Raw genomic sequence first — 24,336 nt, 5'->3', positions numbered from 1 at the left:
GCCCTAGGTGAAAATGGTCACATGGCTGGTGGCCCTGTCCCCCGATCTCCAGACAGAGGGGAGTTTAGATTGCCCTCCGTGCCACTCCAGCGGTGCAGTGGGCAATCTAAACTCCCCTCTGTCTGGAGATCAGGGGGCGGGGCCACCAGCCATGTGACCATTTTCAAGATGTGCCAGAACTCCGTTCCATCATGTTCCAGCTGGAAAAAAGCCCCAGGGTTAGGCCAAGGTCATCCGGTGGGGTTCATAGCATGCAGGAATTCCACTGAAGGCTTCCTCAGTCGTCTGCAACCATACTCCCTTGGCTGTGTACTAGTTCGGTCTATCCTGGGATGTTGGAACCGTGGAGACTGTTCTGAATGTAGGATTTTAACACTATTTTGTAAGTCACCTTTTCTGTACTTTCTGCATAAAGCAGCTAATAAACTCCTAAGTAATAATGAAGGAAACCGCTTGCAAATGATTTTCACTTCAGAATGCAACATCTGAAAGGGGACCCAAGTCTCATTGAATCATCATGCATCTCGAACTCCCCTATTTTACATCAAACGCTGGAAACAAAATGTGAGCAACTTATGCCTCTGAAAGCTCATATTAGAAAAAAAAATTCTAACAGCTTAATCCTCTGTGTGTTTACATGGAAGTAAGTCCCATTGTGTTCAGTGGTACTAACTCTCAGGCAAGTGCATATAGGATTGAAGCTTGAATTGGCACGGATTCTTTATCGTATGATTTTTCTCATGTTAACTGTTAACTGGCAGAATTCTGCTAGTTACTCCTCCCTGGAGAAACTCCGTTGCTTTCAGTGGCAATTTCATGATGAATATAGATGTGCCTGTTTTATCCAGGTTTCCACTCCCATGTAGCCTAGACCTGTTAATCTTGACTTCTAAAAAAATGTCCCACTATATACCATGTTGGTCAGGCCCCACCTGGGATATTGTGTGCAGATCTGGAGGCCTCACTTCAAAAAGGGTGTGGACCAATTGGAGCGGGTGCAGAGGAGAGCAACCAGGATGAAGAGGGGCCTGGAGACCGAGCCCTACGAGGAAAGACGGAGGGTCCTGGGAATGTTCAGTCTGGAGTAGGGGAGGTTGAGGGGAGATGTGATCGCTCTCTTTAGGTATTTAAAAGGCTGTCACTTAGAGCCAAGCTACAAGTGACGCCTGACACAGGTTGAACACTTGTCAGCTTCCCTCAAGTTTTGATGGGAAATGTAGGCATCCTGGTCTTGCAGCTGTAATGGAGAGCCAAGCTGTAAAACCAGGACGCCTACATTTCCCATCAAAACTTGAGGGAAGCTGACAAGCGTCCAACTTGTGTCAGGCGTCACTTGTAGCTTGGCTCTTAGGGGAGGGAAGGGAGCTGTTCCGAGGATAGGACTCGAAACAATAGGTTTAAACTACAGGAGGAGAGGTACCAGCTGGACATTAGGGAAACTACTTCATGTTAAGAGTAATTCAGCAGTGAAATCAGCTGACTAGGGGTGTGGTGGGTTCCCCCTCATTGGCAGTCTTCAAGGAGCGGCTGGATGAATCTTTGTTGGGGATGCTTTAGGCTGTTCCTGCATTGGGCAGGGGATTGGACTAGATGGTCTGTAAGGCCCCTTCCAACTTTATGATTCTATATTCTTAAAAAAAACAAAACCTCTTTGGTGGTATCAGGTTTTTGCTGTTGTGTTTCTTTTTTGTTTCAGCTTCAAACCACAGGCACAGTGAACACTTCCAATATTGTGATTCAGGATAACCACTTAATTTTCTAAATCTCTTTAAGTTCTGTTTCATTTGGTATTGCTTTGCTGTACTAGATGTTAAATACAACAATGTCCTTTATAGCATTTGTTGGAAGTACAACTGATAATCCCTTAAACAGGCTTGTAATGACTTGAATATGGGAAATCACCCTTGTTTTTCCCCCTATTTTAAACATTCCTTTGTGTCCATTCAGAGATTCTGTGCCTGGTTTGTCAGGGCTCATTGACTAGATTTATTTTATGAGCCTTTTGCGTGTTCGAGCAAGCTGAGTCTCTCAAGCACCCCAGCACCAGTTTCTTAAATATTTCAAATCCTTTGCTTACTCTAGAAGGTGGGGAAATACAACATTAGACTTTAAACAATTGCCAAAGGAAAAAATGTCAGACTACATATAATGCACACCATGCATTGCTAGTCTGAATTATGCTCAAAGGGCATAAAGGCAAAAGTAGTCGCCTGTGCAAGCACAGAGTCATTACTGACCCATGGGGGACGTCGCATCACCATGTTTTCTTGGCAGGCTTTTTGTTACGGGGTGGTTTGCCATTGCCTTCCCCGGTCATCTACACTTTACCCCCAGGAAACTGGGTACTCATTTTACCGACCTTGGAAGGATGGAAGGCCGAGTCAACCTTGAACCGGCTACCTGAATCCGGCTTCTGCCAGGATCGAACTCAGGTCGTGAGCAGAGCTTGGGCTGCAGTACTGCCGCTTACCACTCTGCACCATGGAGGTCCTGCTCAAAGGGCATAATTGGATTGTTTCTTTGAGGAAAAAAACCAGTCCTTTTAATTGGGTTTCACTTTCATTGCAAAGGATGGAATGCATGTGCTTCACATTAATTATGTTTTCATAATTTTACTAAAGGGACTTATATCAGTAAATTAAATCATTTGTACTGTCTGCAAGCCCTTGGCTTTACTCTGAGATGTTCTTGTATATTTTAAGTGACTTAAAATACTGCTATGGGTTTTTATTTTAATTTCTAGCCCGCTTTGTTCCTTGCTTTGGGGGCAATCTAATTTATAACCTGAAAAGTACTTAAATGAGGCCAAAATATTTACTGAAATTGCGGTAATATCAAACAAAAACTCATCTCTTTGAATACTGGTCCAAATAAGAATGCTTTCCAGCACTTCTAGAATGGTTTTAGGTTCTATTGGTCTTATGGAAAAGAATTACAAGGCAGCGGCAATTGAAGGGCACAGGGCAAGAACGCCTCTGCTCTTTCTCTGGCAAACTGCCGCATGGATGGCAGACTCAAGGAGCTTTAAACAAAAGCGTTCTATTTATATGTAATAGAATTAGGGAAGTAGATGGTATTTAATGTATGGAACACCGACTTAAATATAAAAATCTATAGATAGACACATATTTGATGCATTTCAATACAACAACATAACTATAATTACAATAAATAAAATGTATAAATTTCCAAATAAAATAAAATGTGATACATAACAAAATAAATACAAATACAATAAATAAAATTTAAAAATTTTCAAATAAAATAAAATATGATACATCATAAAAAGAATATACGTGATAGACAGCTTGTTCTACTATGGTTGTTGGGGGTTTTCCGGGCTGTATTGCCGTGGTCTTGGCATTGTAGTTCCTGACGTTTCGCCAGCAGCTGTGGCTGGCATCTTCAGAGGTGTAGCACCAAAAGACAGAGATCTCTCAGTGTCGGTGACACTGAGAGATCTCTGTCTTTTGGTGCTACACCTCTGAAGATGCCAGCCACAGCTGCTGGAGAAACGTCAGGAACTACAATGCCAAGACCACGGCAATACAGCCCGGAAAACCCCCAACAACCATCGTTCTCCGGCCGTGAAAGCCTTCGACAATACAGCTTGTTCTACTCTGTGGAAGCAGCAGATATGGATTTTTTGTCTGAATCTATTCCAAGGTTCAAGGACTGACCCTCAATCTGGACTACAGCAGTTTTTTCAACACACAAGCCTTGCCACAGAAGTCTCCTGCCATGACTTAGTGTGATGCATCTGTGCGGGAGTGTATCTGTAGCAAGACCTCGATGCTTTGGGATCAGGGCAAAATCACACAGGGTATTGGGAGGTGTAGCACATTGTGGCCTGATTCTGCAATAGGCCCTGAATCACAGAGTTGGAAAGGGCCACACAGACCTTCTGGTCCAACCCCCTGCCCAATGCAGGATGAGCCTAAAGCATCCCTGACAAGTATTCATCTAGCATCTTCTTGAAAACTGCCAGTGAAGGGGAGCTCATCACCTCCCTAGGCAGCTGATTCCACTTTTGAACTACTCTGACTGTGAAAAAGTTTTTCCTAATATCCAGCCGGTACCTTTCTGCATGTAATTTAAGCCCGTTGCTTCGGGTCCTACCCTCTGCTGCCAACTGGAACAGCTCCTTGCCCTCCTCCAAATGACAGCCTTTAAAATATTTAAAGAGAGCAATCATGTCCCCCATCAATCTCCTCTTCTCCAAACTAAATATTCCCAAGGCCCGCAGTCTTTCCTCGTAGGGCATCCAGACCCCTGATCGTTCTCGGCGCTCTCTTCTGCACCTTCTTGATTTTGTCCACATCCTTTTTGTAGTGAGGCCTCCAGAACTGCACACAATACTCCAGGCGCGGCCTGACCAAGGCAGTATAGAGAGGGGCTATGACCTCCTGCGATTTTGACGCTATGGCCCTTTTGATACAACCCAAGACTGAGTTTGCCTTTTTTGCCACCGCATCACACTGACTGCTCATATTTAGTTTACAGCCCACTCTTACTCCAAGATCTCTTTCACATACACTACTACCCAGAAGTATATCCCCCATCCTGTATTTGTGCTTCACATTTTTGTGGCCCATATGTAAAACTGTGCACTTATCTATGTTGGATTGCATCCTGTTCACAACCGCCCACTTCTCCAGAGTATTCAAGTCTTGTTGAATTTTAACTCTATCTGCTTGGGTGTTTGCCACTCCTCTCAATTTGGTATCCTCAGCAAATTTAATGAGTAGCCCGTTTACCCCTTCATCCAGATCATTGATAAAATATTGAAAAGTACCGGGCCCAAAACCGAGCCCTGTGGCACTCCACTGGACACCTCCCTCCAATCTGATGAAATGCCATTGACTACCACTCTTTGGGTGCGGTCCTCTAACCAGTTCCCTATCCACCGAACTGTCCTATAGTCCAGTCCACAGTCTTCCAGTTTACCCATTAGAATGTCATGGGGAACCTTATCAAAAGCTTTACTGAAATCCAGGTAAATCACGTCAACAGAGTTCCCACGATCCAGTAAGCTCATCTCTCGATCAAAGCAGGAAACCAGGTTGGTCTGATAAGATCTGTTGGGGACAAAACCATGTTGACTTCCTTGGATCACTCTGCGGTCCTTCAGATGCTTGCAGATCAATCCCTTTAAAATCTGTTCTAATATCTTCCCAGCAACAGAAGTCATACTGGCTGGCCTGTAGTTTTCCAGGTCAACCTTCTTCCCTTTCTTAAAGATTGGGATAACATTCGCTCTTCTCCATTCTTGCGGCACATCACCAGAAAGGCTCTGCAAGTTCTCTAGAAAGTTCTTTGAGCTCTCTTGGGTGCACACCATCCATCCCAGGGGATTTGTATTTGTCCAGTGCAGCCAGGTGCCTCTTCACAACCTCTCTGTTAATCTCAACTAGCCCCCCAGGTGTCCTGTCATGTCTACTACTGACTCTTGATGGGTTCAAGTTCTTCAGGGACAAAACAGGGCCCAAAAAGTCATTAAGCCTGTCTGCTTTTTCTCTGTCCTCCATCAGAGTTTCTCCTTTTACTCCCAACAGTGGTCGAATTGTCTCTTTTACCTTACGTTTATTTCTCACATATCTGTAGAAGTTTTTCTTATTGTGGCGAGCCCCCCTGGCCAGACCCAGCTCATACTGAGCTTTGCCTTCTCTGATGGCTGATCTGCAATACCTAGTAACTCTCATATATTCTTCTTTAGAGGTCTGTCCTTCTCTCCATTTCCTGAACATATCCTTTTCTCCCTTAGCTTATTCTGGAGCTCTCTGTTCATCCACATTCTTGGAGCCCTTACCATATTTCCATCTTGCTGGAATAGTGAGGGCTTGAGCTTGCAAAAGCTCATGTTTGAGAAGGGCCCACCCTTCACTCGCTCCTTTCCCGTCCAGCACACTCCCCCACAGAATGACTCTCATCAAGCCTCTGAGTTCATTGAAGTTGGCCCTACGAAAATCTAATCTATGAGTCTGGCCATGAACTTCCTTGGCCCCCCACAGCAACTGGAATTCAAGGAGGACATGGTCACTTCCTCCTAAGGTCCCCAACACCATCTACCAATTCTTCCCTGCTGGGAAGAATCCTGCCTAGTTAAAGCCAGCATCTCAACTTGTATGAGAAGACAGTGGAAACAAGTGAAAATTTCATAGCACCAGTATAATTCGCCATCCTGGAGAGGCGTCCTTGTTAGGAGGAAGGCCTCCTCTTTATGACTTTGCTGTAGCTTCTGAATAACATTTAAGGACAGTCCTATGGGTTCGAACTGGCAGAAGGGTTCGTGGAAGGAGTTAGCAGAGCAGATCTTTCTCTGCCTTCCCCAAACAGCCTGTTGTTTGTCCCCAGCAAAATGTGCCACCCAACACCTACCTGAAGCTACAAAATCATGAATAACTATCACTGATCAGCCAAATCAGGGAGAAAATGTGTAAGTTGCATATGCCATTCCAGAAGGTACTGACTTATGGTATTAAAGAAGTGATGTGATGGTCATTTGGGTGTTACAGTAAACAAACCCCCAGTTTTGATTTTTATTTTGCTAGCAGGGCTTTGGGCTGCCCTCACTTAGGTACAGCTCGGTATGCTGACAGGTGGCTGTGGTTAGAGTCTCTCGCAATCTGCAGGTTTTTTTGAAAAGTGGTATGGAGGCTCTTCAGCTCTCACCAAGCAAAATTGTAAACAGGAGTCTGAAAAGGCAGCATAGAAATCTCCTAAATAAATACATACCATAAAGGATTTTCATTATCTGCCTCAGCTTTTTCAAGCATCATTGAACTGGCACGAGGGAACTTGGTCCCTGCTAAGGATGCTACTCATTTTGGCATTCCCCACTGTTTCGACTTGAAAACCCCCATATTTGGTTTCATTTCTCCCTTGTGCCAAATGAGTCTTTATTTTTATGTCATTTTCTGTTTCCTTGTGTCAATTCCCCCCGTTACTTTTATGCAAATGTCAACATTATTTCGTGTCAGTTGTGTCAAATGGCACTTGCTGAACCAAGAACAAACAAAAATTGAGATCACAACAGTAACACTCTACAGGTGATATTACATGTGTTGAAATTAATGTGCAGAAATGGGATGCAATCCTTATTTTCAATTGGCTGAGTCACCATTTTCTGAAGCAGTATCCAGGGGGGATGAAAGCCGTTTCTCAGGGCCACAGCAGGAGAGGTTGCAAAGTCCTGTAAACTTTGGGAAGTGCCCAGCTCAACGGCTTCCTCTAAGGAAAAGGGTGAAGGTTTATTGTGAGGGGTTCATGTGCAGAGAGGTTGCAATGTGCTTGAGAAGCAAAACTGATCAGTTCTGGAGGGGGAGAGAGGGCTGTGGTAGAGATCCTTAAAGTAATGATAAAAACAACAGTATCTAAAAAAAAGGAATTCTCCAAACTGACATGTATGGTATTTTGACTTTTGAATGGGCGTGCATTTTGTTTTTGTAGAGAACTAATCAGCAGGGAGTCTTGCCTCATTCTCGTTGGCCCAGATATTTCCACAAGGGTCGTGTCTGAGAACTAGGGCTTTTATTGTGTTTAGGGTCAGTGCCTTGTGAACTTGTGTGTGGCTTCATGGGCCTTTAGGCTTCCAGTACAAACAATCAGTAGATAACAGCAATGTTCAAGGGTTGTACTCTTAGAAAAAAATCACATTAGCAGATTGTACAAAGGAAAATGTTTAATGGAGAAAAATATTTTATAATAATGTTAATAACTGCATTTTTAAAAATGTTGAGCATAAATATTGGACCATTCATCTAAAAAGCTGGTTCCTTAACATCTAGAAAAAATGAGTCAGAACCTCCCAGGTCCAGTAGTAAAAGTATAGAGAATTTTGCCAAGTTTAGCAAATCTGAATGGTCATTGTTAAGGTACGTAACTTGGGACCTCTGATGGATGGAGCAGAAGATAGTGAGCAAGTCTTCCTCTTTCCCCCCATCTGCTACTATTCAGCCCTCCTTCATTTTCGTGGTGTTCAGGAGAGCGTTCTGATTTATTCTGCCCGGTGTTCAAACCTATTAAATCTTAATCTATGAAAACAATTGTATCTAAAATACTATTGAAGATAGCAGTTAGAGATTTCTCATGGACCAGAGCTAGTTTCCATTTCATGTGGCCTATGCAAAAGTGTAGTATGATATCATAGATGACTGCCCTTGACTAGAGATGGGCACGAACAGCAATACAAACTAAAAAAAGCCACAAACAGCCCAATCAGCTGTTCGCGAACAAGCTGTTTTTGAGGCCCCATTCTAAACGAACAGGTGGTCCTTGCAAGCCTCGTTCATTGCTGTTCGTCAAGCCAGACAGTCTGGCACCTGCAATCAATTCCTTTGGCAACCAGAGGCAGGGACTGCCTGAACTCTGTCTGAACTCCTGCTGTTGACCTGGAAACCCCAATCTAAACCCAATTTAACTTGATAGGCAGGACTTCCTTTCAAGTGTGGAGCTCCAAATTTGTTACAAGGAAGAAAAGAGCAGAGGGAAGGGGGGCTCCCAGCGCTGGTTTTGCAGACAGTGATGGAGAGACAGTTGCTGTTGGCATTTTGAGAGAGAGACAGGGTGAGTGCATTAGAGCTTGAATTTTCTTTGTGTGTTGTGGGATAGGGATCTACCTCTTCAAGTTTCAGGGCTGCTGCCAGGCTCTGGGCCAAGCTATTATTTATTACTGGTACCTTTCCTGCTGCCTGCTCAGGTAAGGTTTCTGGGAGTGGTGTGGTAGGGAGCTACCCCTTCAGGTTCCAGGGCTTCTCCCAGGCTCTGGGGCCAAGCTATTATTTATTATTGGTACGTTTCCTGCTGCCTGCTCAGGTAAGGTTTCTGGGAGTGGTGCAGTAGGGATCTTGATGGCTGGAGGAGGGCCTGCTGGCCCCCACGAACAACAAACATGTTCATGAACAGGTCATGTTTATCAATGTTCGTTGTTCGTGGATGGCAATGAACAACAAACACCATGTTCGGTTTTTTTTTCTGTTCGTGCCCATGTCTACCCTTGACTTCTGTTTCCAAAGACAACAAGCTGAATTAGAATTTCCTCCTTTAAATGTTCCTTCAAAAGACTGCCACACTTTAACCTTCACAGTCACCCTCTTAACTCAGGGCCAGTTAGCCAGACCTGTGTGGGCCCTGCAAGGGGCCAGACAGACCTCTGCTCATGGTTCTTGGTGGGTCAGCCATCATCTGAACTCTTCCTGATGTGTCCAGGGAGGCAGGTTCGGTTTGGTGTGATTTCAGCAAGGAAAGATTCTCAAGGAGGGCAGTTCTCAGCAAGCTTCAAGTCCTGCTCTGAGCTAATGGTAAAGGTCACCCAATACTTATCAACTCGGCAGTGAGCTTCCTGGTCAAAATTTTTTTTGTAAACATTTGAAAGACAGGCTGCCTGTCACTCAAGGAGCTGAGCTCTGTCTGTTGAACAGAGATGGCACTATGGTGAGTTCAATTTAAATTATGGTAATTGTTTAAGTTTATGAATTTAATGCATAGGACCATCTCTTGTTCCCATGCCCCCCCTGTCCCGTGGTCCTCAGGTTACCACCTACTGGCTGTTCTCCCGTTTAGCCCTCCTGGCATCGAGCAGACCCCATGCTTTTTCTGTTACAGCTCCCGCCCCTGAGGTGAAGGTGTGCCATTTTTAGAAGATTTAGGAGATGCTGCAAGATGGGTTTCTTCGCTAGGGCTTTAATGAAGTGTAGGATACAGGCATTTGGGGGAGGGAGATTTGGAGGTTTATCGTACTTTGGATGTTTTAGATTTGGATATTTAAGCTACAAAGGAAAGGTGGGGTATATTTTTAATAAATTAGCATATGAAAATTTCATGCAAATTTGTCCCTTTTTAGGTTTTCGTCCTCTTCTTTTGGTCATCCATAGATGGTCAGCCTAGTCAGCCACAGGCAAGAATGGGGGTTTCTCCATCCTAATGACTAAAAAAAAAAGAGACAAACCCTCCAAAGAGGAGCCGCTCACATAGACAAAAATATCTCTTATAAGAGCAAAACACATTAGAAGCCTTTAAAAGCTTTGTCAATAATAAAAGTCGGGCAGAGGGTAAGGTAAAGGTAAAGGTCATCCCCTGTGCAAGCACTGAGTAATTCCTGACCCATGTGGGGGGGGGTCGTCGCATCACCACGTTTTCTTGGCAGACTTTTTGTTACGGGGTGTTTTGCCATTGCCTTCCCCAGGGGCAGGGGGAGAAATTGTTAATTGGAATAAGGTTATATATCAAAATGACAGTTGGTCTAAAAAAGACAAGTAACAGTTATAGATGGTGAAATTCGTATGCATATTAAGTTTCATTTCAGTTTGGTGTAGTGGTTAAGAGCAGCAAGACTCTAATCTAGAGAACCGGGTTTGATTCCCCCTTCCTCCACCTGAAGCCAGCTGGGTGACCTTGGGTCAGTCACAGCTCTCTCAGAGCTCTCTCAGCTCCACCCACCTCACAGGGTGATTGTCACGAGGATAATAATAACATACTTTGTAAACCACTCTAAGTGGGTGTTGTCTCGAAGGGTGATATATAAATCAAATGTTATTATTTCAGGCTCTACTAGAAATCTATTAATGACTGACGAAGGCATGCAGGAAAAATGGAAGGAAAAATTCATACGAATATTTCTAAAATGCATTAAAATAAATGTGAAAGTATGCTATTAACAGAATAAAATGTCAAGCAAGTTTAAGAAGTATAGTGAATGGGAAGCTGAAGGAAGCATTGTATAGATACATAATTAAAAGACTAAGTCTATAGACTGTTTATACCCAACAAAATATTCGCAAAGTTTCTTCGTAAGAACACCACCCACAAAGCAGACATGTAGAAGCAGCATGATAAGGGCAGAATCTTCAAGTTCAGAGCCATTCGTGGCGGTTCAGAGCTGAGTTGCATAAAAATGTGAAGGGAAAAAATAAAAACGGATGTGGTGAAAAGGGAAGTTTCTAAAATAAACTGTGGAAAAATTGAAATGATGATGTCATCCAGATAGTAAAGAGAATCACGGGGGAATTTTGTATAGTTGATGGAGGGGTAACTCTTTGCTTCTGCCTGGAAAGCAGAATTAACAGAAAGGTAGGAAAATGCCAACAGACGACCAAGTCAGGTTAACAAAGTAGGGTAGGAAAATGTTTTTTAAAACCTATTTATTACAAAAAGGCAAATAGCAAGCAGGAAATACAGAACAGATTTGTATCTGTCAAACTGAAAGAAGAAACAAAAATATAGAAAACAGCAGTATGACAGTCTTTATATGTTGCTGGAGCATACAATATACCAGGGCTTTTTTTCTAGGAAAAGAGGTGGTAGAACTCAGTGGGTTGCCCTCGGAGAAAATGGTCACATGGCCGGTGGCCCCGCCCCCTGATCTCCAGACAGAGGGGAGTTGAGATTGCCCTTCGCACCACTCTAAACTCCCCTCTGTCTGGAGATCAGGGGGCGGGGCCACCGGCCATGTGACCATTTTCAAGAGGTTCTGGAACTCCATCCCACTGCGTTCCAGCTGAAAAAAAGCTCTGCAATATATCATTATGGTGGTCAATAGATTCCCACTTGCTAGAGGGAGATCATTTTGGTGCACCTGAGACTGAGGTCATGCTCATCACAGATGCTTCAACACTCAGTTGGGGTGCTCACTTTGGACACCTTTCTACTCACGGCACATGGCTAGAAAGTGAACAGAGGTCGCATATCAATATTTTGGAGTTAAGGGCGATACGTTATTCACTTATCTCCTTTGCAGATATGGTAAAAGGCAAAATTGTCCAAATACTCATGGTTAACTGCACTTCTGTGTTCTATATAAACAGGGAGGCATGACTTCCAAAGCTCTGTGCATTGAGGCCATACTCATTGGGGAATAGGCCAACAGACAGGGTGCATCGCTTCAGGAGTGACTAACCTCATTGCACATAGACCGAGCATATTAAGCTGCTCCACGCGTGAGTGGTCACTGAAAGACCACTGACATTAGAGCTTCCTCAATGTAGACCTGTTTGCTACAAGGGAAAATTGAAAGACCCCCTTCCTTATTCTGCTCCAGAGGGAGATTAGATCAAGCAGGGGTCATTTCGTAGAAAAAGAGCTGGAGGAACTCATTAGCATAACTCATTAGCACAACTCATTAGCATATGCCACACCCCCTTGACATCACGGGAAATGTGTCATTAGCATAACTGATTTGAATATGCCACACCCCCTGACATCACCTATCCTGGCTGTTTTGGACCCAACCCTGGCCATTCAGAGCTGAAATTGGGCCCAAAATGGCAAAAGGGGGCTGAAAATGGCCAAAAAGGGGCACAAAATGGTCAGGATCGGGCCACTGCTGAGCCGGAGAGTGATCCACCACCCGCCAGAGGCCCAATCTGGGCCGTTCCAGCCCCAATCCAAGCCGAAACAGGCCTGAAATGGTCCAGAGTCAGGTAGACGGGGCCACCTGACTTGTGACCTCTTTGGGGAACTACCGGAACTACGTTCCAGTGTGTTCCCCCTCAAAATGAGCTCTGAGATCAAGTACATATGGTGCCTATTTTACACTTTTCTTCCCATCCCCCTAATTGCCCAAATAGTCAGCTAAATACAGGCCGAGGGAACGAACACCATTGGAGTGACTCAGTTCTGGTCTCGCCAATTGTGATTCCATCAGCTATTACAGCTGGCCAGAGACAAATTGCAAGCAACACAAGAGAAGCTACCATGGTCTAATCTGCAAGAGACAAATTGCAACAGCTGCCCATGACTCCAGATCTGCTTACCTACAGAGGAACCCAATATCACAACATACCCAGACTCAAACTGACAGCCGGGTTGATTATTCAGTAGGGAAACTCCTAGAAAGGGCAACTGAAGTTATCCTTAATGCAAGGAAGCCTAACACCAGAAAGTTTTATGCCATCCAAAGGGACAAGTTTGTCGATGGGGCCAGGAATAAGGATTTGGACCCTTATGATTGCTCATTAGCCCACATATTAGAATACTTACTAAAGCTCAAACAAGATGGTCTATCCATCTTGTCTATTAAAGTGTATTTAGCTCCCATCTCAGTGTTTCATCTCCTTATGGACAAGAAGACAGTTTTTTTTCCCATTAAACTTTTCTTTAAAGGGTTACATAACATGGCCGTTTTCACACGCGCCCCTGGGAGATTGTGCAAACTCACAGCACGAAGCATCTTCCTAGCACGATCTCCTGGCACGATCCCCTATAAGGGCCCGATGACGTCAGAAAAAGGGCCATTAAACGGGATCGTGCTGAGAAATTGCGCTAGGAAGAGGCTTTTATGGCATGAGTTTTGCGCGATCTTCCCAGTGCTTGGCTGTGTGAAAACGGCCCATGTTTCCATCTGTATCCGAGATTGTTCCTCAGTGGTTGTTACAGGTGGTATTAGCAAAGCTGTTAATGAGACCCTTCGAATCTTTAGCTACTTGTCACCTGAGGATCTTATCTATGAAGGCTGGTCTTGTAGTGGTGATTATTACCTCTGCCAGGACAGCAAATGAACTGGCCACATTACGCATGGACCCCCCCCCCTTTCCTTAAAATCCACATGGAGAAGGTGGTCCTTAGACAGAGTATGGAATTTCTCCCGAAGGTGGTTTCCAGGTTTTACACCTCACAGAAGATCATACTCCCAGTGTTTTTTCCATCCCCCGTGTCTGAGGCTGAAAGGACATTTCACACACTAGATGTTCAAAGGGTGATTCTCTTTTATCTGGAGTGGACCGTACAACCTCCTTTAGACCAGACGTTCAGTTATTTGTTTGTTATGCAGGTCCAAGTAAAAGGAAAAGGGCTACTTCACAAACAATTGCTAGGTGGGTAATCCAAGCTGTAAGATTGTGCTATGAGCAGGCTGACCTATCTTGTCCTTTAGAGGTCCATGCTTATTCCACCAGGTCACAAACATCTTCAGCAGCAATTCTGAGTGGGGTACCTCAGCAGGATATATGTAGAGTGGCAACATGGACTTTGGCCGACGCCTTCATCAGGCTCAACACTTTCATTATGTTCTGGATGTGCTCAACAGGAACGAGGCAGCGGTGGGTCAAGCGGTCCTACAGTCGCGGTTCCAGTGAAGAGCCCAGCCCTCATTCTGGAGTGCCTTGCTACTGCACAGAAGACCAACAATGAAAACAGGGTTTCGCTTACCTACAACCTGTTCATTGAGGTCTTCTGTGCAGGCCTATATTCCCTCCCTCCTTCTCCACTCTGTGTTCTTCACTACTTACCTGGGAAGTCTGGCAGTTCAGGAGAAACTGAGGGTCGGGGGTGCTGTTCCAGCAAGAAACAGCTGTGCATGTTCCCCCTAGTGGATTAAAAGCTGCAAAACTTCTCTGATTGGCAGGCCTGCGCATGCACAGTCCCATGTGTGCCTGCAGAGAAGACCTCAATGAACAACAGTTGACAGTAAGTGCAGCCCTGTTTTAGCTTCTAACCAGGGTTCTCCACATGAGAAAGGAGGGGGAAGGAGAATGGGCTAAGGTGTACGTATCACTCCAGCAGCAAGCCAAGATGATGCGCATTCCAGGTTAATGTCGGTTAGAACTGATGCCTCAATTCTACTACTCAGAGGTTTGCCACTCCATGAACCAATCTGCTGCATGGATTTCATTTCAGCTTGTCACTTTATATTGGTTCTGACTTTATATCCTCTTGGAAGCCCTGTTTGGTTGGAAGTCTAAATTAAACATAGAAGTGAGGCAGTTCCATGAAATCATCATGTGATGTGAAAATAGCCATTTGGGTAGCTGACTTTCACATAGGAGGAACGGATGGTTAGATATCACAAGAACAAATTTATGGACAGGAAGTTTGCTTGGGAAGCAACTCTAAAAACCAACTTTTTCCAGCCCTTCAACATGCAAACCTCCCTTATTTTGTGTGAGGCCTCCTTGAGAATCCATTCCAAACTTGTATATTGTGAGCAGTGAGCAATTCCCAGATTTCTGCTGTTTCTTAACTGGCAGCATTCTTTTTCTTCCTCTTTGCAATAGTGGGAATTACTAGCCACAATAGTAGTTTTAGGTTTCAGAATCCTATTTTATGTTGATTTAGTCGTGAGGCGATTTTGCAGAATTAAGTAGCCTCTCTCTTAAGTTACACAGTAGTACTATGGCCCTATTAAGGGTGCAGTAGCAGTAGCAGTAGCAGTGTGATTTATTTGCAGTGTGATTTTGTTTCTCTGAGACAATTCTTTCTACCGTCTTGCAGATGGGAAACTGAGTCTGCTAACAAAATCAAAGATTAGAACGTACAAGGTGGCTAATCCAGTCTGGGATCCTTTTCTCAGTGGCCAGCCAGTTGCCCTGCTGGTGCAGCGCCACAAAATTTCATCTTGAACTATAGTAAATCAAGACCATCTATCATTTTATCCCACCCTTCTTCCAGCAAGCTCAGGACGGGCACGAACAGCATTACGAACAGAAAAAACCCACAAACAGCCTGATCTGCTGTTCTTGAACAAGCTGTTCGTGAGGCCCCATTCTAAACGAACAGGTGGTCGTTGCAAGCCTCGTTCGTTGCCTTCAGCAGCCGTTTGGCAAGCTAGACAGTCTGGCACCTGCTGCAATCAATCCCCTTAGCAACCGGAGGCAAGGAGGGACCGAACTCTGTCTGAACTCCTTCTGGCTTTCCTTCTGGCTTTAACCCTTCAAAGTACTTCCAGCAGAGAGTCCCATTTTTGCCACTGTGAAGAGAAAATGACAGCCAATGGGGAGACCCGTGGATCATGCCTTTCCCGAGGTGCAATCTCTCTGAACTTGGGGGGCGGGTCTTCAGGGGACAGTGAGGACTATGTCCTCTGCAAATTTGGTGGGTATTGGACATCGGAAAGGTCACTTTTGTAACCCCTCAAACTAGCTGCCAGCAGACACTGCTGTTTTTGCCAGGACAGGGCCCTTTAAACTATCAGCTGGCAGGTGACAGGGGGAAATCCCCCCTGCTGCCTGCCAGCTGATAGTTTAAAGGGATCTTTAAAGGGCCAGGTAAGTGGGTTTGAGGGGAGGGGGGGCTAAGTGGGGGGTGCTTGGGGGTAGGGGTGGTTCTGTCCCTCACGAACAACAAACAATGAACATGTCTGAGAACAGTTCATGTTCATCCATGTTCGTTGTTCCTCGTTCATGGATGGCAACGAACGACGAACAGGGTGTTCGAGTTTTTTTTCCCCATTTGTGCCCATGTCTACTCAGGACAGCCCCTGTAGCTCTTTACTCCTTCATTTTATCTTCCAAACTAGAGGCAGCAATTTGCCCAAGGTCACACAAGTGAGCATTTGAACTCTTGTCTGCCTTGGCCCTAGTAGCCCTGTTCACAAGTTATACCGAATGTAATGTGTACAGTCTGTGTACAATGTACAATTTTTTCTGATACGTGCATTGTGTAATTCTCATCTTACGTTCAATGCATGTGCAGCTGAATGTGTTATTTAAATCCCACATTTATCCAGGTACTGTTCCTTGGTTTCACTTGTAAGTTGGCTCTTTCTTACAAACTGACATAAACATGTACAAGCAGGACGTACATGCATTTACTGTGACATGAACAGGACTGATCCGACACTATAACTGGTACACCACACAGGCTACTGAATGTTCACAACTTTGCAAATAATAGACCTTCATCTCTTTAGAGAAATATGAACTAGGGGCCCTCGAAGAATCCCCGAAAGAATTATGCATTCAGAATTTTTCTGTGACCCAAATTTCTTTTCCTAAAAATTACCCCAAATAATCCTCACCCTCCAAGAAGGTCAAGGATACATGTATCCACGATAACTGTAAGAACTGATTCAAATGTCCCTTTAGACATAGATATCTGCCCACTAAGGAGCTTCTAAGTTGCTGAACATACCATGTAACTTAACTATGCTTTTGTTTCAGAAAGTTTTCATCTCTGTGACAGGCTTTATGCTCATTTTTCATTTTTTTTTGCTGCTATTCCTCATTGTATCTGTTTCCCTGAATGTCCTAACTGCTGTTGTGTTATTGTACTTTGCTCAGTGAATGTGCTAGCTGTTGATTATATTGTATTTTTACTTGCATGGTGTAATCCGCCCTGGATCACAGGGAGAAAGGTGGAATAACAACAGCAATGATCGGGCACTGTACTTAGGGCTGCCAACCTCCAGGTGGTCTCTCAGAATTACAACTGCTCTCCAGTCTGCAGAGATCAGGCCCCAGGATAAAATGGCTGCTTTGGAGGATGGGCTATATTTTTAAGTTTTTTTAAAAAAAATATTAATAGAATTAAAAGCCCAATAAAAAGTGCAGAAAGCTAAAATAAAAGAAAGAGATAGTAAAAGAAGCTTACAAGAGGGAAGAAAACAGAACTTAGAAATAAAAGAAAACAATAATACATATTTCCTTTCCATTCTTCTCTACAACACTTATTTTAGCAAATGTCATACTTAAGATTTTAATCGCTCCAAAATTTTCTTTTCCACTACCGCCTCCCTTCTATTTATTTTTTCCCAGATTTATCTTCTTAAAGATCAAAGCCACAAATCATCAAATCATTTTTCCTCGTTTCGCGCAGAAAGTCAATAAGGGGATTCCAGTTAGCCAAAAAAGTAGACACTGTTTTATCTCTGATCAAAGCTGTAAGTTTAGCCATCTCTGCTAACTCAGTTGTTTTCATAATCCAGTCCTCAGGATGGACTACGTTGCGTTATACCCTGCTGAGGTCCCTCCCCAGGTTCTACCCCCAAATCTCCAGGAATTTTTCCGTTCCTAGCTGACAACCAGGGCCCTTTTCACACTACTTACTTGCTCCTGGAACGTTGTGAAATATTGTGCAAACAACGCGGAAGATAGCGTCTTCTCGCGAGAGTTTTGCACGATGTGGGCCGCTTCCACGTGTCTTTAAGGGGAGGGCATACTCACAGAACACTGGAGGTTCCCCCCCTTCACTCCACACATCTCCATTAGCAAAACAGGTGCAGGGTGTTTACCTATCATTTTTTAGGCATTTCGTCCGCAAATGCACTTTCTCCAGTCTTTCCTTTTGGCGTGGCTTGACGGAGCACTTTTTCTTCATTCCCAGGCATGTGCATGCTAAAAGCGCTCCAAAGAAACCTCCGATGGCGCCCGGCTCCTCCCCCCAAACTCTCAGCATGCGATCATGCACGTTCAGAGCCTTAAAAACATTGAAAGGCAGGCAGGTGACGCTGACAGCAGTGCCTGACCTCCCCTCCAAACCCACTGAGGCTGCCTGTGACCACAAAGCGCAAGGAAAGCACTTTTGGGGACTATTCAGAGCAACTCAGTAAAACAGTCACAATAACTGTGACCTGGGAGGGGAAAAAATGGCTGTGTGGAAAAAGCCGTGGTCAGGAAAGCCCCCACTTTCATGACCTTCTGCAAACTATGCAAGACTGAATGATTCAGGAGGGCTTTCTACCCAGACTACAGGTCTATATTTCCGGTTTGGGCTTCATGGAGGTCTGACGCAGCTCCATTTGCGGAGCTGACTGGACTGCCGTTTTAAGTGGCCGGCGGGGGAAAAATAGCCCGTGACCGACTGCTCTCAGGCGGAGAGCAGGCAAAGAACGCTCAAGACCCTAGGGTGTGCTAGATCTCGGATGAGGGGGGGCTCTACACAACGGGTCCCCTCCTGATCCTTGAGGTCCCACCCTGCGACGGGTCGGCTACAATCTCTGCGGCAGTTCTGGGGCCAATTCGGCTGGCATAAGACCTACATACCCAAGCTTCGATTGAGAGGAGAGGAGAAGTTAAAATCGAAACAGCGATTACAACCCGAGAAAAGTGAATGAGAAGGTAAAGATCACTATCTTCTGTTACGGGACAGATTGATTAAAGCAGAGAGGAATAAAAGTAGATTTTCAAACTGCAACAGGCTAACGATAAAGGGGGGAAGACTCGGCAAGAGTTGTATTTGAAAAGAGACTCAGTTTAAAGAAGTTATTAAAGGAATTGGACTATTGTTTTGAATACTTGCGGTTATGGAGCTGTGAGAAAAAGACACCATCGCGAGACCTACTGTGGGAAGTCGGGAGACAGGAAGTGCGTAACAACAATAGAGTTGCTGGAGAGAAGCAGCCCTTGCTGGAGGGCAGGAAGAAGGGAATCGCCATCTTTGAAAGGGGAAGGGTCGCGGCCTCAGCGGAAAAGGAAGTAGGCCATCTTGGATTGCAAAATCATAGAGAAACCATAGAGAAAAGACGCCCGACATTTTGGACTCTTTAAAACTTAATTTTTGTAAGAAGACCGGGACATTTGAAATAAAAGGACATTAAATTTTACGCCACGGAGTTAAGGAAGAGAGCGGACTCGTGGGAGCGAGCCAAAGCAAGCCCCACGATGTCAAAAAAAGAGTGGCAATCGGCAATAGAAAACCTGGATAAAAAACTTTTAGATGTGATTAAAGAACTTAAGGACACGAAATTGGAGTTGATTAAAGAGGTTAAAGAGGTTACACAGACAGTAAAATCGGAGCTGTCAGAAGTGAAAAAAGGTATGGAAACAATACAAAGTGAACTACAAGGAACGCAGCAGAGAGTTAAAACAGTAGAAGACGCGATGGAGAACTTAGCAGACACGCAACAAACAGAGATGAGACTGATGAGGGGGAGAATGTCAGTTGCAGAAACTAAACACATGGAGAAGCAGTTACGTTTTCGTGGCTTGCCAGAAGTGGAAGGAAAATCAGCGCAAGAACAGATGACTGAGGTGTTAGCTGAATACCTGGGGAAGGAGGAGGAGGAAGTTGTGGCTATCCTAGATGTGGCATATCGTGTGAACTCGAGAACTGCAACCCAGAGGAAATTACCAAGAGACGTGATTGTGCAGTTTACGACACGAAATATGAAAGAGAAGATTGTGACAAAACAGTTTCAAGATCCATTGGAGATTGATGGCAAGACGATTATCATAATGAAGGAATTACCCAGGTCAGTGTTATCAGATCGGAAAAAATACAAAGTGCTAATTCAGATCTTGAAGGACATGAAAATCAGGTACAGATGGGAGTTACCAGAAGGTGTGTCCTTTGAGTTTGGAGGGGCCAAAAAGCGCATCAGATCTGAGCGAGAGATGGAGCGATTTATAAGGGACAATGAAAAAGACTTACCAACAAGACTATGAGTATGGAGTGTAAAGTTTTATCTTGGAATGTAAATGGACTAAACTCACCGAATAAGAGAAAAAATATTTTCCACTGGCTATTAAAACAAAAATGTGACATTGTTTGTTTGCAAGAGACCCATATCAGAAAGCAGGATGTAAAATATTTAAAATCAGGAAAATTGGGCAAAGAATTTGTAGCGGCCTCCAATAAAAAAAAAGGGGGAGTGGTGTTGTACATAAAAGAGGAGCTACAGCCAAAATTTGTAATGAAAGATGTGGAAGCCAGATTTATTGCAGTGGAATGTACTTGGGACTTAAAGAGAGTGTTGGTAGTCGGAGTTTATGCACCTAACGGTGCAAAGGAAAGCTTCTTTGAGGATTTGAGGAAGCAACTAGATGATCTTTCATACGACCAGATAATTCTTGCCGGAGACTTCAATGGAGTGACGAACTTGGAATTAGATAAAAAGACAACAACTGCACAAAAGAAAAGAGGACTATTACCAAAGCTTTTTTTTGACTTGATACAACAGGAGACTTTAGAAGATGTATGGAGAAGAGAATATCCTAAAAGTAGACAATTTACTTTTTATTCTGCAAGGCACTGTACACTATCAAGAATTGATATGATCTGGGCCTCAAAAGACTTAGCGTTATGGACTAAGGAGGTAGAAATAATGCCGATGGTAGGCTCAGATCATAATCCAATCATGTGGAAATTAGGGAAAAGGAGAAAAAGGAAAGCATGGAGAGTAAATGAGGACTTGCTACAGGAAGGAGAGAGTATGGAGATGTTGAGAAGAGAGACAAAGTTCTTCATACAATACAACGTAAATAAAGAAGTACCAACTGACAAAGTTTGGGATGCTTATAAGGCGGTTATAAGGGGCATACTAATGGACTTAAATGGTAGAGCAAGAAAAAAGAAAGAGGAGAAAAGACAAGAGATTGAGGAGAAAATAAAAGCCAAAGAAATACAGTTAAAAAAGAGACCAGGGAAAAAGAAATTATATCAGGAAATTAAAATACTTCAAGAACAGTTAACAGCAATGAATAATAAGGAATTGGAGTGGAATCTTAAAAGATTGAATCAGAAAGCGTTTGAAGGTGCAAATAAACCTGGGAAGTATTTGGCATGGCAACTGAAGAAGAGAAGGGAAAAGAAAATAATAAATAGAATTTGCGAAGATAATAAAACGTATTTGGAACAGACTACCATTAGTAGAGCCTTTTACAAATTCTACGCTAAGTTGTATAATAAGAAAGAGGTAAATAAAGAGTCAATAGCGTTATATTTGGAGAAAATGAAACTTCCAGTAATTTCGGAAGCTTGGAGAAATAAACTGAACAGTGAAGTAACAGATGAGGAACTAAACAAGGCAATACAATCTGCAAATCTAGGAAAGGCGCCAGGGCCAGATGGACTTACAGCGAAATTTTATAAGGTAATGGCCAATGAACTGGCACCATTCCTAAAAGAGGTGATCAATGGAGTTTTAAAGGACCAGCGGATTCCAGATACCTGGAATGAAGCGAATATATCATTGATCCCCAAAGAAGGCCAAGACTTGACTAATGTGAAAAACTACAGACCTATATCGCTACTTAACAATGATTATAAAATCTTTGCGAAGATACTGGCGGAGAGACTGAAGGGGTGGCTTACGGAAGTCATTGAGGAGGAACAAGCAGGCTTTTTGCCAGACAGACAAATCAGAGACAATTTAAGGACAGTGATTAATGCTATTGAATATTATGACAAGCGTTGTGACAAAGAGGTTGGTTTCTTCTTTGTTGATGCTGAAAAGGCGTTTGATAATTTAAACTGGGACTTTATGTTTGCCACTATGGAAAAGCTACAATTGGGAGAAAGATTCATTAGAGCAATTAAGGAAATTTACAGAGACCAGACTGCAGCAATTGTGGTGAATGATGAAGCGACTAAGAAATTGATTATAAGTAAAGGAACAAGACAAGGTTGCCCGTTGTCTCCACTGCTGTTCATTTTGGTATTGGAGATCCTGATGATACAAATACGACAAGATGAAAAAATTCGAGGAATTAAAATAAAGGACTATTCATATAAGGTCAGAGCATTTGCGGATGACATAATGTTAATTGTAGAAGACCCATTGGAGAACATGCCAAAAGTGATAGATAAGATTAAGGAGTTCGGAGATTTGGCAGGTTTCTATATTAATAAAAAGAAGTCAAAGATACTATGTAAAAATATGACTAAGCAGAAACAACAATTGTTAACGGAAATAACGGATTGTGAAGTAACAAGTAAGGTGAAATATTTGGGAATCGAACTGACTGCTAAGAATATAGACTTATTTAAAAACAACTATGAAAAACTATGGACTCAGATAGAGAGAGATTTGATTAAATGGAACAGACTAAATTTGTCATGGTTGGGAAGGATTGCAGCAGTTAAGATGAATGTGTTACCAAGAGTAATGTTTTTGCTACAGACAATACCAATCATCAGTGACTCTAAGCAATTTGAGAAATGGCAGAGGAAAATATCAGACTTTGTATGGGCAGGCAAGAAGCCTCGAGTGAAAATGAAAGTTTTACAAGATGCAAAGGAAAGAGGCGGAATGCAACTGCCCAATCTAAGACTTTACCATGACGCAATTTGCTTGGTGTGGTTGAAGGAGTGGATGACGCTAAAGAATAAGAAATTACTAGCCCTAGAGGGATATAAAAAATATTTGGATGGCATGCATACTTATGGCATGATAAAGTAAAGGCGAACTCGATGTTCCTGCATCACTATATACGGAGAAGTTTATATATAATCTGGAAGAAGTATAGAATCTATCTGGAAGAAGGAACCCCTTTGTGGGTAGTTCCATATGAGGTGATAGATCCGAGAGCTGTTGATAATGAGCAACAATGTCTAACTTATAAAGAAATAACTAGAACTGAAGAATCTAAACTCAGAATAAAGACTCAGGAGGAACTATCACCTTATTATGATTGGTTCCAGTATAGACAGATTAGAGATTTATATAACTCGGACTCTGTAAAGGGAGGTATACGAACAGAAAACTCGGAACTAGAGCAGACCCTTCTTAAAGAGGACAAGAAAAGAATATCTAAGGTATACCAAGCACTGCTGAAATGGTATACTGAGGATGAAATAGTTAAAGGACAAATGGTGAAATGGGCCATAAATTTCAACAAAGAAATAACAATGGAGGCATGGGAATACTTGTGGAAGACTACAATGAAGACAACGACATGCACTAGTATTAAAGAGAACATTTACAAAATGATTTACCGTTGGTACATGACACTAAAGAAGATTGCGCTAGGGAATTTGAACACTTCTAATAAATGCTGGAAATGCAGGAAGCATGAGGGCTCCCTCTACCACATGTGGTGGACGTGTGAGGTAGCTAGGCAGTACTGGGGGGAAATAATAAGAGAAATGAGTGAGATATTACAATTTCAAATTAATAAGAACCCAGAACTCCTGCTACTAAACTTGGGAATGGAGGGAATTCCAGCCCATCATAGGACGTTGATATTTTACATGACGGCAGCAGCTAGACTTTTGTATGCGCAAAAATGGAAAATACAAGAAGTGCCAACTATTGAAGATTGGATCCACAAATTGCTGTATATGGCAGAAATGGACAAAATGACAAGAAAATTGAGAAACCTGGACTCAGGACAGTTTAACACAGACTGGGAGAAGCTGAAACAATATTTGGAGAAGAAATGGGAGGTGGGAGGAGAACTGTGGCAGTTTGAGAACTACTGAAGTACAATAAAATGTAGAGGGGGGTGACTTTACCGGGGAGGAGAAGAGGTAAAAGAGAATTTCTAAGCAGTTATGATATTAGATTGATATATATAGAATAATAAATAGAATATTGATAGAAAATAATTAATCATAAGGGTTAACTATAAGGATTGATTAACTAATAATATTTTCTTTTTGATTCCGTACAGTGTACCAAACTGAATATGTTTATTTGAAGTTGTATATGAGTCAAATTGATTGATATCATATATAGACTTATGACTGAAGGGGAATAGAAATACTAATGTAAACAAATATAACTAAAATAGAAAGAAGAAGATAGAATGAATAACATATAGAGTATAAGTTAAACTGGTTGATTTATATGAATGTATGGTTTACATAGTTTATGATATATAGAAATATTTGAAAGTGAAATAATGAAAAATGGGATAAATTGTTTATCCATTATGGAAAATGGGACTCATAGTCAGGGTACAGAGT

The sequence above is a fragment of the Eublepharis macularius genome, chromosome 1, assembly GCF_028583425.1.
Source record: "Eublepharis macularius isolate TG4126 chromosome 1, MPM_Emac_v1.0, whole genome shotgun sequence".
Lineage (NCBI taxonomy): Eukaryota > Metazoa > Chordata > Lepidosauria > Squamata > Eublepharidae > Eublepharis > Eublepharis macularius.
This window is presented reverse-complemented; position numbering follows the sequence as displayed.